Source organism: Panulirus ornatus, chromosome 31 (assembly GCF_036320965.1).
Source record: "Panulirus ornatus isolate Po-2019 chromosome 31, ASM3632096v1, whole genome shotgun sequence".
Taxonomy (NCBI): Eukaryota; Metazoa; Arthropoda; class Malacostraca; order Decapoda; family Palinuridae; genus Panulirus; species Panulirus ornatus.
Genome location: NC_092254.1, coordinates 965,001 through 979,149, shown reverse-complemented (window position 1 = coordinate 979,149; position 14,149 = coordinate 965,001). Strand labels below are relative to the sequence as shown.

At 44.0% G+C, this 14,149-nt stretch overlaps 1 protein-coding gene and 1 long non-coding RNA gene across 7 annotated transcripts in view; one reads left to right on the top strand and one right to left on the bottom strand.

Annotated features, from left to right (window-relative positions):
* LOC139758648 (uncharacterized) overlaps positions 1–14,149 on the top strand; it is a 184,611-nt gene that overhangs the window by 75,472 nt on the left and 94,990 nt on the right. The window lies entirely within an intron of this gene.
* The window catches only part of LOC139758642 (ras-related protein Rap-1b-like), a 143,423-nt gene that overhangs the window by 60,349 nt on the left and 68,925 nt on the right, over positions 1–14,149 (bottom strand). For all 3 annotated transcript variants that reach the window (XM_071680184.1, XM_071680186.1, XM_071680185.1), the window contains one exon: positions 673–705. The gene's annotated coding sequence lies outside the window, so the exon portion shown is untranslated. The remainder of the gene's footprint in view (positions 1–672; positions 706–14,149) is intronic.

Below are 14,149 nucleotides of genomic sequence, written 5' to 3'. Positions count from 1 at the left end.
CTCTGCACATTATTACTGTCTGTGATATAGAAGTTAGCGGTCTTCGCTTGATTGTTGAAGGGAAGAGGGTTAAACCAGCAGCAGGCGCCGCTAAGTATAGTTTTTTTTTTTTCCTAACTTTCAATTTCAACACCAGCCGTTTTGTGATAAGTAAGTTAGCGGTCTTCGCTGTGAGAGGGAGGGGGAATCCTTGAAGGTTTCGCTAAGTATAGCAGTTTACGTCAACTTGGTTTTCACTGTTTTGATAAAAGTTTTCCTTGTGTTCATATGGTCTTCCTGGGCCGGAAATCCTAATCTGCTCCACTGGATTATGGGGGAGTCGGTCTATTTTCACTTGACGGGCGAAGGATTGGTAGAGGGAAGGATGGGTAGAGGTTATGGATTAGTGATGTATGTATCAGCTTTTGTATTTACCTGAATATTAAGGGTCAGGTCACAGCCCGAGCCATCATGCCCATGGGTCGTGCCTTCGCACTCAAGGTTCGTACCGTCCTGCTCACATAGCTAACCCACAACCCATTATGTTGGACAGTTCAGTCATTCCCAGCTGATGTCAGCACACACGGTGGCCATGTCCACCACTCGTTCTCTGTCATCGAAGTCGCCTGTATCTGTAGAGATACAGGAAGCACATATTCTGTAACCAACTGAGACTGTAGCTTGGATACTCACCCTACAGACAACGGCACCTCTCCTGCTTGTGTCCTGAAATTACAAGAAAAGAGAATAATTACACTCGAGAAATTATGGGTCGGTCTGTAAAAGGCTTGGATGTTGGAGCCTCTTTGTTCAGACATATTGCTGGGAGCACATTGTACTTCTTAGACGAGTTTCTGGAAGAGCATTGCGTTTTATAACACACTGTTGGGAAGCTATTGTATTTTGTGACACATTGCCTGGATGGTATTGTATTTTGTGACATTGCAGGGAAGGTATTGTATTTTGTGACATTGCAGAGTAGGTATTGTATTTTGTGACATTGCAGGGAAGGTATTGTATTTTGTGACATTGCAGGGAAGGTATTGTATTTTGTGACATTGCAGGGAAGGTATTGTATTTTGTGACACATTGCAGGTAAGGTATTGTATTTTGTGACACATTTCAGGGAAGGTATTGTATTTTCTGTCACGATTCTAGGAAGGTATTTTTTTGTTTGTTTGTTTTGTTGGGGGTGTGGGAGGGGGGCGGGGGTCATATTGATGTAAGGATATTTCATTTGTATATTCATTTTTGTCCAAGGCTTCAGTCAGTGTCAAGAGTCGTCATGAAGACCAGGTTTGACGTGAAGCTACAGTGATGGCTTCAGTTAGCTAACTACAGGAAGAGTCTGCGATGGTACGACCCTTGAGCACGGCGCTGTCATCATGACGTACGACGGTACGACTGTTGGCTACGTCGGCACGACCCTTGACTGCGACGCTACGATCCCTGAGTACGATGGTACGATCGTTGAGTACGACTGTCCGACCCGTGACTACGACACTGCGATCACTGATGGCTTGACCTTTGACCTGACCCTAAAGGAGCGGTAGCAAACAAGCAGTTATGATAGTTAAAGCAACACAGACAGACGGACACACAGACACACACAGACACACACACACACACATACACACACAGTATAAGTGTAAAACTCTGGAGGTAGCTCACCCGAGGTGTACATACACCCAGCTACACACCCCCACAAGTGCCCCCCACCCTACACCCGGCACACCGTCTTTCTCCACCCCCACATCAAGGACAATACCCTCCTTAACAACGCCTGAATTTACATGTAAATGTTTTACATCCCAGACATAACCATCGTGGCTTTGAGTCCACTGGAAAAAGGGAGGTGGAAGGGGGCTTGAATTAAAGGGATGGAGGGTGTGATGAAGGGAAGGAGGCTCGAGTTAGAGAGAGAGAGAGAGAGAGAGAGAGAGAGAGAGAGAGAGAGAGAGAGAGAGAGAGAGACGTCTATGTTGGAAAAGGAAATGAGTTAGAATAATATGATGCCAGGTCGAGTGACCCTCCCAGCTGAGCCATTCTCAAAGGAGAGAGAAAAGAGACGGTAGATGATGTATACATGACCAGGACGTGAGCTAGAGGGTGAGTAGCCTGGTGGTCGGCGCTACTGTCTACCTGAAAGTATCTTGATTATTTTCCTGACGGTGAGACTAGTGAGGTCTGGCCGGCCTGATGAAGCACGGGAGGAGGGCCACCCACACCTGCTGCCACCATACATTCTTGCTTTGTCTTCTGTTCTGCTCCAGGCGTCGCCTGCTTTATGTTTGCGTGTGTGTTCTGAGGCTTTGTTCCCGTGTGTGTGTGTGTGTGTGTGTGTGTGTGTGTGTGTGTGCGTGTGTGTGTGTGTGTGTGTGAGCGTCATCAGTACTGTTGAGCACAGGTTGATCTAGCTGTTCTTCAGCTCAACACCAGGTGACTGAGACACAAACACAGTCATTATTCCTGTACTGTGTATATTTCTCATTAACTTAACTTCATTAACGTAACGGCATCCTACAAATTGTTTGTTTGCAGGATTGGATGATGTTTCCTTAATCGACAAATGGCTGTCATTAAATAGTCTTACGTAAGGCAACGTAGATCCTAACACTGATGTTATGACTGATTAATGTTAAGATAATAGTTTAAGGTATATATATATATATATATATATATATATATATATATATAGATAGATAGATAGATAGATAGATAGAGAGAGAGAGAGAGAGAGAGAGAGAGAGAGAGAGAGAGAGAGAGAGAGAGAGAGAGAGAGAGAGAGAATTGGATAGAGAGACATGCAGACGTACAGACAGACATATAAACAATGATAATAGTGGCGTTATACACAAGTGGGTCACTATATGTACCAAAGTCGTAACCAACACAGCCAAACCTCTCGGGTAATTACTAGGAAAACCTATGGTCGTCAGCACTTGTCAGGCCCTCCTGTAACCACACTCCTCCTGTGACTGATAATTGCTTTAATCCCTCGTGTCACGACGTGGTCAAGGGTTGTACCGTTGAGGTCATGCGTCGTACCGTCATGGTTAAAGGGTCGTACCGTCATAGTCTATGGTCGTACCGTCATAGTCTAGGGGTCGTACCGTCGTGGTCAAGGTATTTAGGCTAACGAGCCATCACCCATGTTCTTTAGCTCCCTTTTTCTGCGAGATGTAAAGAAAACGGGATCCCCTGCTCCCTTTCTTTGAGCACAGCTCAGCCCAGGAGGAGAACGAGGAAATGATGTCATTAAGTCGCCTTGTGAGAGCTCTGTACACCTGGAATGTTGTGCAGCCGTAGAGAAATGTTAGTAATTTACGGAGACGAATAATTTTAGACTTTATAATAATTTTTGTGGGAAGTGGAGGGAATATTGCAGCTAGACTGATGTTTATGGCTTTTTAAAAGTGTTTGTTAATTTGTGGAATTAAAAATTTTTGACGAACATATTTTGACTATCCACAGACTTTTAAAGACGATAGTTTAAGATGCTGAATTAGAGGAAGTTACGTAGAGAACTTCGCCTGGGATGATGTGGTAGTACAGACTCACGTTTCATTAAGATTTTTGGCGTAAGAATTTTTGTTGTTGTTGAGAAGGAATGAGAACCATGTTACGTGTGGCGGAATGGAAGTTTGATTATGAAGTTTTAAGGTACTCTTAGTGTGTGTGTGTGTGTGTGTGTGTGTGTTATACGCACACTGTTCTTGCTGTTCTGCTTGTTTTGTTTCTGCTCTTGTTGCTCCTGCAGTATTTGCCACATCTCGTCCTAGAACTGTTGCACTTACTACCACTTTAACTAATTCTACTGATGGTGGGACGTTTGCTACGAGTGCGTTTGATATCATTCTGACTGTACCGTCTCCATCTTATGCTACAACTGTAGCAACAACTGCTACAACCGCCTCCACCACCACCACCACTCATAAGACTCGTACAACCACCACCAAGCGTTAAAAGCTCTTCCTAAATACGTATCCCTTATAAGGCCACTGACCAGGCACGTCACGTCTGAGGGATCTGAGGGGAGAGAGAGAGAGAGAGAGAGAGAGAGAGAGAGAGAGAGAGAGAGAGAGAGAGAGGTTCGGTGGGAGGGTGGGGGTAGCATGGTGCTAGATGGCGAGCATGGAAACTCTCGTCCCGTTCTGTTGACTCAATAGATATAGCAGATTACTCTCTCTCTCTCTCTCTCTCTCTCTCTCTCTCTCTCTCTCTCTCTCTCTCTCTCTCTCTCTCTCTCACATGGGTATATGTGTCTATCTCTCCTCTTATCATCTGTATATCCATTTATCTCCCTCCTGCTTTCGAAGGCCTGTATCGATGCCTCATTCTTAATAGTGTTGTTTTCATAAATATATTTCCAAGTGTCTTATCGTACGACGAATTTCTGGAAGTTATTGGCAAACGAAAGTTTTGAAAAGTAGTTAACAATAAGTAAGGCTTACCTCACTGCCAGGGTAAATGAGAATTATACTTTGAAAACCTTGATAATGTCTTTATTTATACTAGTTTTAATGTGACTGAAATATTGGCTGCTTAACTGGCGACGTAGAGCACACACACACACACACACACACACACACACACACATATATATATATATATATATATATATATATATTTTTTTTTTTTTTTTTTTAATTTTCCAAAAGAAGGAACAGAGAATTGGGCCAGGTGAGGGTATTCCCTCAAAGGCCCAGTCCTCTGTTCTTAACGCTACCTCGCTAATGCGGGAAATGGCGAATAGTTTGAAAGAAAAAGAAAAATATATATATATATATATATATATATATATATATATATATATATATATATATATATATATTCCTATGAGTCCACGGGGAAAATGAAACACGAAAAGTTCCCAAGTGCACTTTCGTGTAATAATCACATCATCAGGGGACACACAAGAGAAAAATATAACAGTCAGTTGATATACATCGAAGAGACGAAGCTAGGACGCCATTTGGTAAACATGTGATTGTCCAAATGGCGTCCTAGCTTCGTCTCTTCGATGTATATCAACTGACATATTTCTCTCTTGTGTCTCCCCTGATGATGTGATTATTACACGAAAGTGCACTTGGGAACTTTTCGTGTTTCATTTTCCCCGTGGACTCATAGGAATATCTTGATCACGCGCAAAATTTTGATCTTTTCCAATATATATATATATATATATATATATATATATATATATATATATATATATATATATATATATATATATATATATATATATACACACACACACATTGATGAGTTAATCCAACATATTATTGCGTACAAATTTTCATCAAACATCCGTACTATCAGTTTCCTTGTTCAGCAGTCCGCCCAGTGGACGTGGTCTACTTCCTGTGCTCTGCTTCATACCTGGGGTTCCAGGACAAGTAAGAACAGGATAGTTAATTACGATCCTTTTTTTTTTTTTTTTGAGTTGTATAAAGTGTTCAGTCACATTAGAAATACATTTTCTCTATGAAAGACAGTGATCGCCATGTCATTATGAACACCACTTGTTACAAGTCGTTGTTGTCTCACATAGGAAAGATATTTGAGTGTTCTCGTCATTCAGAAAACGGGAATACTTTCTGCAGGTGCGGGGAAGACTGATGTATCCAGGGGGACTCATGCAGTGCGAATATATCTTGACACGTGAGATATGACCTTGCTTCCCGCACGGAATTTTCATATAGAAACTTTTGTTTCAGTTTTGTTGTTTCGGTTTTCCATTAATTTCCCCGAGATTAACGTCACCGTTTCTCTTCTGTTTCTGTATGTTATGTATTTCTTTTATATCCTGCATGTTCATGGTGTTCTCTGTCCTCTCCATATTTATCGATGTATTGTCATGTTTCCCTGTATCAACCCGTCCTTCTCTGTCTGTTGTGTCTATGTATGTTTGTACAGTACATCCTTCTCCATTGATCTGTCCATCTCTGTCTATACATTACTGTGTCGAATGGGGATGAATGTGAATAATTTGTGTTCAGCATGGAAGGGGTGACTGCTGTGTTCAGCATGAACAGATGGAACAGCAGACAGCACTGGGCAATATCACCACCAGCTGTCAGGACGACTTCAGGTACCCCTACTCCACCAGCTGCCGCTCCAACTGTCAATTTACCCACTCCCTCCCATGACACATCCAGAGACAAATAAAAACAGCTCTACCCGAGCTATGGCCAACGACCATCGTCCGTACACAACTTGCAGGAGGAAGAGGTCATTCTTGGAGGAAACCTGACGTACGTAGACCCTCAAAATCCTCCTCAAAGATACCTGTCAGGTCTCTAACGTGTGATGGTGGAGTGGGGTGGCCAGTCATCATCCTGTCTTGTAGTTAACTGAGTTTATTGTATCATGGGAGTAACAGGTGCGGCCCCAGGACTTTATACACACAGGAGGATATCATGACGGCGATGCGAGCCCTCACGGCCTGAGTGGCCAGTCATATCCTCTGGCGTGGCATCTGTGCACCGTGAGGTCTCAGTCATCGTGTCCTGTGGTCGAGTGAGCTCAGGTGCATCTTGTGAGCTTTGACGGGTGAGGTGATCCGTGACACCTCAAATGAGGTCAGGCCTCTCAGGTGAGCGTCGCCTCGCGCACGTGAGCAGTGACTTTTGAGGTGACCTTTGAGTCGCTAATTGCGTTGTGAAATGTTCCAGTGGGATATGACGCGCGTGAGCCTTGTCTCACACGACGCTTCGGGTGAGCTCTGACGCGTCCAGTGAGGGGGAGCTTCGGGCTTGAGGGGGATGGGCAGTAGCAGAGGGGTCCCGCGGGAGTCGTGGTGGCCCAACCGTCCAGACAAAACCCTACCTGACCTGGGATCAACGCCAGACGACTCCCCTCTTCTTCTGCAGGATCCTCGACCTGGAGGTGGAAGATATTTCCTTTTCTTTCCCACCAAAAACATCTGACCCGACGAGCCATAGCTACAGAGGGGGGGGGGGGCTCCCTCCTCCCCCTACGCATGGGTGGTGTACCTGGGGGTTACATGGTGGTGGTGGTGGGAGGCTGGTGCATGGGCGAGTGGCAGGTGTGGGAGAGCCGTGTCTAGCATGGAGGTGGTGGGTGGGTATATATAGTGTTACTCCCAGTTATGTTACGCATTTGACGTCTTATGAAACTAGAAGACCAGGGGAACGAGAAGGTGTTTCCTGCTACACGACGACCTAACCCCAGAGAATGATGAGTTCACCCCCTAGTGTGAGGACTGAACCCCAGAGAATGATGAGTTCACCCCCTAGTGTGAGGACTGAACCCCAGAGAACGATGAGTTCACCCCCTAGTGTGAGGACTGAACCCCAGAGAACGATGAGTTCACCCCCTAGTGTGAGGACTGAACCCCAGAGAACGATGAGTTCACCCCCTAGTGTGAGGACTGAACCCCAGAGAACGATGAGTTCACCCCCTAGTGTGAGGACTGAACCCCAGAGAACGATGAGTTCACCCCCCTAGTGTGAGCACTGAACCCCAGAGAACGATGAGTTCACCCCCTAGTGTGAGGACTGAACCCCAGAGAATGATGAGTTCACCCCCTAGTGTGAGCACTGAACCCCAGAGAACGATGAGTTCACCCCCCTAGTGTGAGGACTGAACCCTTTGGAGGACGACGGCACCCCGCCACCCCCCCAGTACGATGACTCAACCCCTTTGACGACGACGACTGAACCTCTTAGTATGACGACGTAGCTTAGACGATTTAACCTTCTAGTGTGACGCTTTGACCCCCTAGTGTGACACTTTAACTCCTTAGAAAGACAACTTAACCTCTTATAAAGCCCCTGTAACCCCTCGTTGCAACGCCCTAACCTTCACAGCACAAGTACCCCCCCCTCCCCCCCAGGACGTCGACATAAACCTCATGCAGACGACGACGTCAACCCTTGAGTACGACCACGTATATCCCTAGGACGACAGCCTAATCCCCTGAGTATCCTGATGGACGAGGCCTCAGTTCATCCTGCGAAAAAAAAATAAAAAAAATGTCTCCCCCCCCACACACACAGGCTTCCCCCCGCCCCTCTCATGGTGCCATATGCCTCCTGGGGCCGGGGCTCAATAATGATAATGGAAGAGTTAACCCAAGCTTGCTCAGTAGAGTGCTCTCTCGTGTTCCGCAGAGGGTGGTCACTGTCAGTACTTCCACACACTCATACGCAAGCACATATACATACACACCCCTCTGCAAGTGCGTATATATACACACATACGCAAGTACGTATGTAGAAACACATACACAGAACATACAGACAAAAGGAATATTTCATGCCCCCTACAGATATGTGTGTAGATTCATGTATACTGGTATATTGTGTACCTTTAAAACTGATAGATAGATAGCAGCTGTAACACACCTTTATATATATATATATATATATATATATATATATATATATATATATATATATATATATATATATATATATATATATATATTCCTATGAGTCCACGGGGAAAATGAAACATGATAAGTTCCCAAGTGCACTTTCGTGTAATAATCACATCATCAGGGGAGACACAAGAGAGAAATTTAACAGTCAGTTGATATACAACGAAGAGACGTAGCTAGGACGCCATTTGGTAAAAAAAGTGATTGTCCAAGACAGAGAACGAGCGTATCATAAACTTATTATGTGGACAAGAAGGTGAATATATATATATATATATATATATATATATATATATATATATATATATATATATATATATATATATATATATATATATATATATATATATATATATATATATATATCTTTATTTCCCACGATCTCCACCTGTGAGGCTCCTCAGCACTACGGAAGATGGTGATGTATGTATGTTTATGTTGGTTGAGTGTAGGAAGGTTAAGTCGTCATTGTACAATTATGGATGTTGCATGTTGGGAATGAGGCGTCCTGTGGTATGTTGAACAACTACTCGTAATATTGGAGAGACGTATGACCTCTATAACGTAGACGAGTATACGTAACTCGTACATACCTGGGGAGTGTAGTTTCAGATGGGTGTTTGTCTAGTGTAATGGAGTCTAGGACTGAGTTGTTTGTTCAGCGCTTGTTGGGTTATTACGATATGCATGTGTTTTGACTCTGTCGTATTTGTTGGGGAAGTGGCGGATACCTTTATATGTCTACCAGGCGGTTGGGTAGGAAGCAGCCGTAGCAGAGAACTGAGAGAACATATAAGGTTGTGTTGAACGGTACGTCTGTTATGGAGGTGTTGTATGTTTGTGGTTGTTACTCACACGGATATTGAACTGAGTGATTGATGTGTTACTGCTTCAACATGTTATCTTCTGGCAGGATGAAAGTGCAGGCAGGTGAGGCGTACTATAGGATGGAGAGGATAGATTACGTCCACCTACAAGATACACAGAGATTGATTTTCCTTTTCGGCGTTTAGTTTGTCTAGTGTTTATAGCGATGTAAATATTTCCCTTAGATTTTCAGTCTTCCTTTGAGGTCCATCTGAGAAAAGATATTATTATTATGATTATTATTGTTATTATTATTATTATCACACACACACACACACACACACACACACACACACACACACACACACACACACACACACACACACACACGAGTGTAGCCTACCTCTCCTGGGTTGAGGACTATAGGTTTTGCAGGTCCTGAGGTTGTAGTAAGAGGAGGAGTGTGTATGGAGCGTATGTCTGGGGGTTTAGAGTGGGTTGGCTATGGTAAGACAAACCTGCCTGGGGGTTAGGTAGGCAAGACTAATAGGAAAATGTAAAGTAGGGGCAACGTCGTCGTACTTCAAAGGGAATGTATAAATGAGTTTGTGAGGCGGAGGGAAATGTGGGGTAGGGGTTGTGTGGCAGGGACGGTAGCCAAGTTACGTAACGGAGATGTGGAGGAATGTGTGGCTGGGGGGGAGGGGGAGACCGACTCCAGACGGCGGAAAACTGGCACGAAACAAACGATGGACGAGAAGAATAACGTGCACGTAACGGGAAGAATAACGTGCACGTAACGAGAAGAATAACGCGCACGTAACGGGAAGAATAACGTGCACGTAACGGGAAGAATAACGTGCACGTAACGAGAAGAATAACGTGCACGTAACGGGAAGAATAACGTGCACGTAACGGGAAGAATAACGTGCACGTAACGGGAAGAATAACGTGCACGTAACGAGAAGAATAACGCGCACGTAACGGGAAGAATAACGTGCACGTAACGGGAAGAATAACGTGCACGTAACGGGAAGAATAACGTGCACGTAACGAGAAGAATAACGTGCACGTAACGAGAAGAATAACGTGCACGTAACGTGAAGAATAACGTGCACGTAACGTGAAGAATAACGTGCACGTAACGAGAAGAATAACGTGCACGTAACGGGAAGAATAACGTGCACGTAACGAGAAGAATAACGTGCACGTAACGTGAAGAATAACGTGCACGTAACGAGAAGAATAACGTGCACGTAACGTGAAGAATAACGTGCACGTAACGAGAAGAATAACGTGCACGTAACGTGAAGAATAACGTGCACGTAGCGAGAAGAATAACGTGCGCGTAACGAGAAGAATAACGTGCACGTAACGTGAAGAATAACGTGCACGTAACGAGAATAACGTGCACGTAACGTGAAGAATAACGTGCACGTAACGAGAAGAATAACGTGCGCGTAACGAGAAGAATAACGTGCACGTAACGGGAAGAATAACGTGGACGTCAGCAAAACATGAAAACCGTGAATGTTAAAGAGGAGAGAAGGTCTGGAAGAAGGGGGGAAGGACAACATGGAAATCCAGGACTCAGGAAAAAGGCCGACCTGGAATTTTATCGTCGTGTGGGGCATCCGAGCGTAAGAAGAAAACGGGAAGAAACACCAACTTGGTCGTGCGGGCAAGGAGAGCTTGCGGGTGCAGTTGACATCCTTCTGAGGACTTGAGAACCTGTGTCAACAGCCTAGACCAGGAAATTGGGAAAAATTCTTACAGTAATCCGGATCAGAGACAACGGAACGCCGACTCAGGAGGGCTGGAGGACACACAGGGAAGACGAGGGTGATGAAGTGGGTGGGTGGGTGGTGGGACAGGTGTGCAGGGATACACAGGTGTGATGTGAGGACGGTGCAGGGGATCTGGGAAGACGAGGAAGACATGCAAGGAACAGGAAAGTTAGAGAAGGAAATGTGTATGGTAGGAGGGACGACTGAAGGCACAGTGTACGGCTGAAGGCACAGTGTACGGCTGAAGGCACAGTGTACGGCTGAAGGCACAGTGTACGGCTGAAAGCGTGGCAAGAGGAAGAGACGTTGTGACGTGGCTGCGGGAGAGGTCAGTGGTTGGTGTGGGTCAGCAGGACAAGGTTGGCTGGCCAGGTGCAGGGAGGTAGGTAAGGTTGGATAATGTGACCAGTGAACACTGGTTGTTATCATCATGTTCGTGTAGTGTTGCATATTTTGAGGTTAGCATACCACTCTTGACCACAACGGTACGAGTCTTGAGCATAGCGGTACAGTCTTACTGACAATGATATGATAGTGGAAAGTAAGACCTTGATTAAAAATAGGCCAAATCATGGGAAAATTAGGGGTGCTTACGTCGTCAGCTGTATAGCATTTAAAGATGTGTAGATTGGCCAGAAAGGTACAATGGAATCTGAGAGATGCTATTGGTATAGTCGTTCAGTACGCAGAGGGAGCGTCGTATGAAGGAAGCTTCGTGCTCTGGTGTTCAAGTGGTTAACTTTATCCTCTACGCCAAGGTATGTTTACACAGCCAACTTTACAGTGGACCCAGCCAGGGGAGGAACTCCGGATCTTCAGGCTAACTTAAGTCATTAAACTTGAGAAAGTGTGTCACAGATAACTTAAAGTTCAGTTATATAGTAAGTTCCACTCATAAACTCGAGGTAAAGATTTTTTCTCCCCCATTGTGGGCGGGGGAGCATAACTGACAGGACCATCGTCCGCTTGACGCACACATACGTTGCCATCACGGGAAAGACCACGCTAAGTGGTCGTACCGCCGTGCTCGAAGGCCATACCGTTGTGCTCAATGGTCGTGACGTCGTGCTCAATGGTCGTGACGTCGTGCTCAATGGTCGTGACGTCGTGCTCAATGGTCGTGACGTCGTGGCCAAGAGTGTATTATAGACCCAGGGCTTCGTGACCATTGGTCTATGGACCGTTGTCCAGTGGGGCCCTATATACGCCAGAATAAACCCGAAATAAACATCCAATACAACGGAGTTTATTCGGTAACTCTGCTGAAGATGACACTTTACCTCTGGTGATAAGGGAGCGGTAGCATGTCTCTCATCGACTTACTATTGTTGCCTATTGTTATTTATTAAAGTCTGATCTGTTAAGAGTCGGCAGAGAAAATTTAATTGAAGTCGCATGCCTTTATCAAATTAACCTTCAGATTTCCACGTACAATACTAGTCCATAACTTAATGGATTATATTATACTGTAATGAATATGCGAGTTTCACTGTCTGTTCCTCCAGCCGCTAGATAGGGGGAGGACAGTCCACTGACCAAGTGGGTGGCTCAAAGTGGTCCACGTAAAAAAAATAAGTAAGCCTCTATAGTGTAGGACGAGCTCGCCATCCACCTAGGCTACAGCGTCTGAACTATGTACACAGAGGACGCCTGATAACTGCTATGGAAAGTGGACCCCTGTAAACACGTGGCTGGTGACAGGGTATATGATTTTTTTTTTTTTTAATTTTTGAGTTTCAATTCACCGCTAGCGACAGGCTAAGTCCTTGTGTGGAAATATAAAAGTAAGCCTTCGGAAAAGTAAAATATTTAAACGGTTCGTTGTTGCGTTGGAACAGACTTTTCCAAGCCCTCATATATATATATATATATATATATATATATATATATATATATATATATATATATATATATATATATATATATATGTATATATATATATATATATATATATATATATATATATATATATATATATATATATATATATATATATGTATGTGTGTGTGTGTGTGTGGAGTTACCAAGAAAACTGTTTCCTGTCAGATGTCTTGAACGGAAATGAAGACGGTGTTTTGGATCCCCTTGGCTTTATGTTTCCTATTACGCCTCAGCGACCGACCTGGAAATATTATTTCAACAGTACTGATAGTATCTATCTATCTATCCATCTATCTATCCATCTATCTATGTACGTGACGTAGGCTTACGGTGAAGCTTATCCCGGATCACCACGCCTGAGGTAAACATTCGTCCGTCACTATGCATAACACGCTGGCTGACTGGTGTCGCTAAGATATACGTATACACTGGATATATGTATATATATATATATATATATATATATATATATATATATATATATATATATATATATATATATATTCGTCTGTTGTGCTGGTATCACCAGCCAACCGGTTGTACGTGTAATTTGACGGTTTTTTCAATAATTTCTTACCAGAGTTGAACCATATTCGCATTTCGTACGCTTGGGTAACCACACAGGCTTTCCTTATGCTTTACGAATGACGTCAGTCTCGTGCTTGCCTAGTGCATCTGCTGATTAGTCAGTTTCTCTTCAGCATTTTTGTCAGTAATCTCTTGCTTTTACCTAATCAACCATACTGCGTCTTGTGATATTCGTAAATTAGAACACTATAACTTGTGGCTGTAACCTGATCAAACAGTGTACGTCTTGTAATATTAGTAGATCATAGCACTGTAACCTTTTGCTCGTATTAGGTGATATATAACACTGTACCTGTGGCTGTAAGACACAGTGTACAGTCGTCTCGTATAACCGACATCTCCTCAGAATCAGCAAACGCTTGCCCCTTTTTATAACATATGGCATCTTTGGACTGATGATTCTGTAAGGATTCTGCGACCAAATAATTGATCCTGTAATGGGAATGTGTGAGACCCCAGTTGGTGTAAAGTTTCACAGAGGCACGAGTGATTCTGTAGTTATCTTATTGTTATTGGTTTTGTCGTGTTTTGTAATCGTGTCAGACGTGAAGAGAATGACCCTATGGCAACACTGTGTAAGCTTATATAATGCTGGGAGCAGCTCTACGTTATGAGCATGAGCTGGGCAGCAGCAGCGGCTGCAGGAACTGCTGCAGTACCGGAAGTGAATGCAGCAGCAGCAATAACAGTGAGAGGA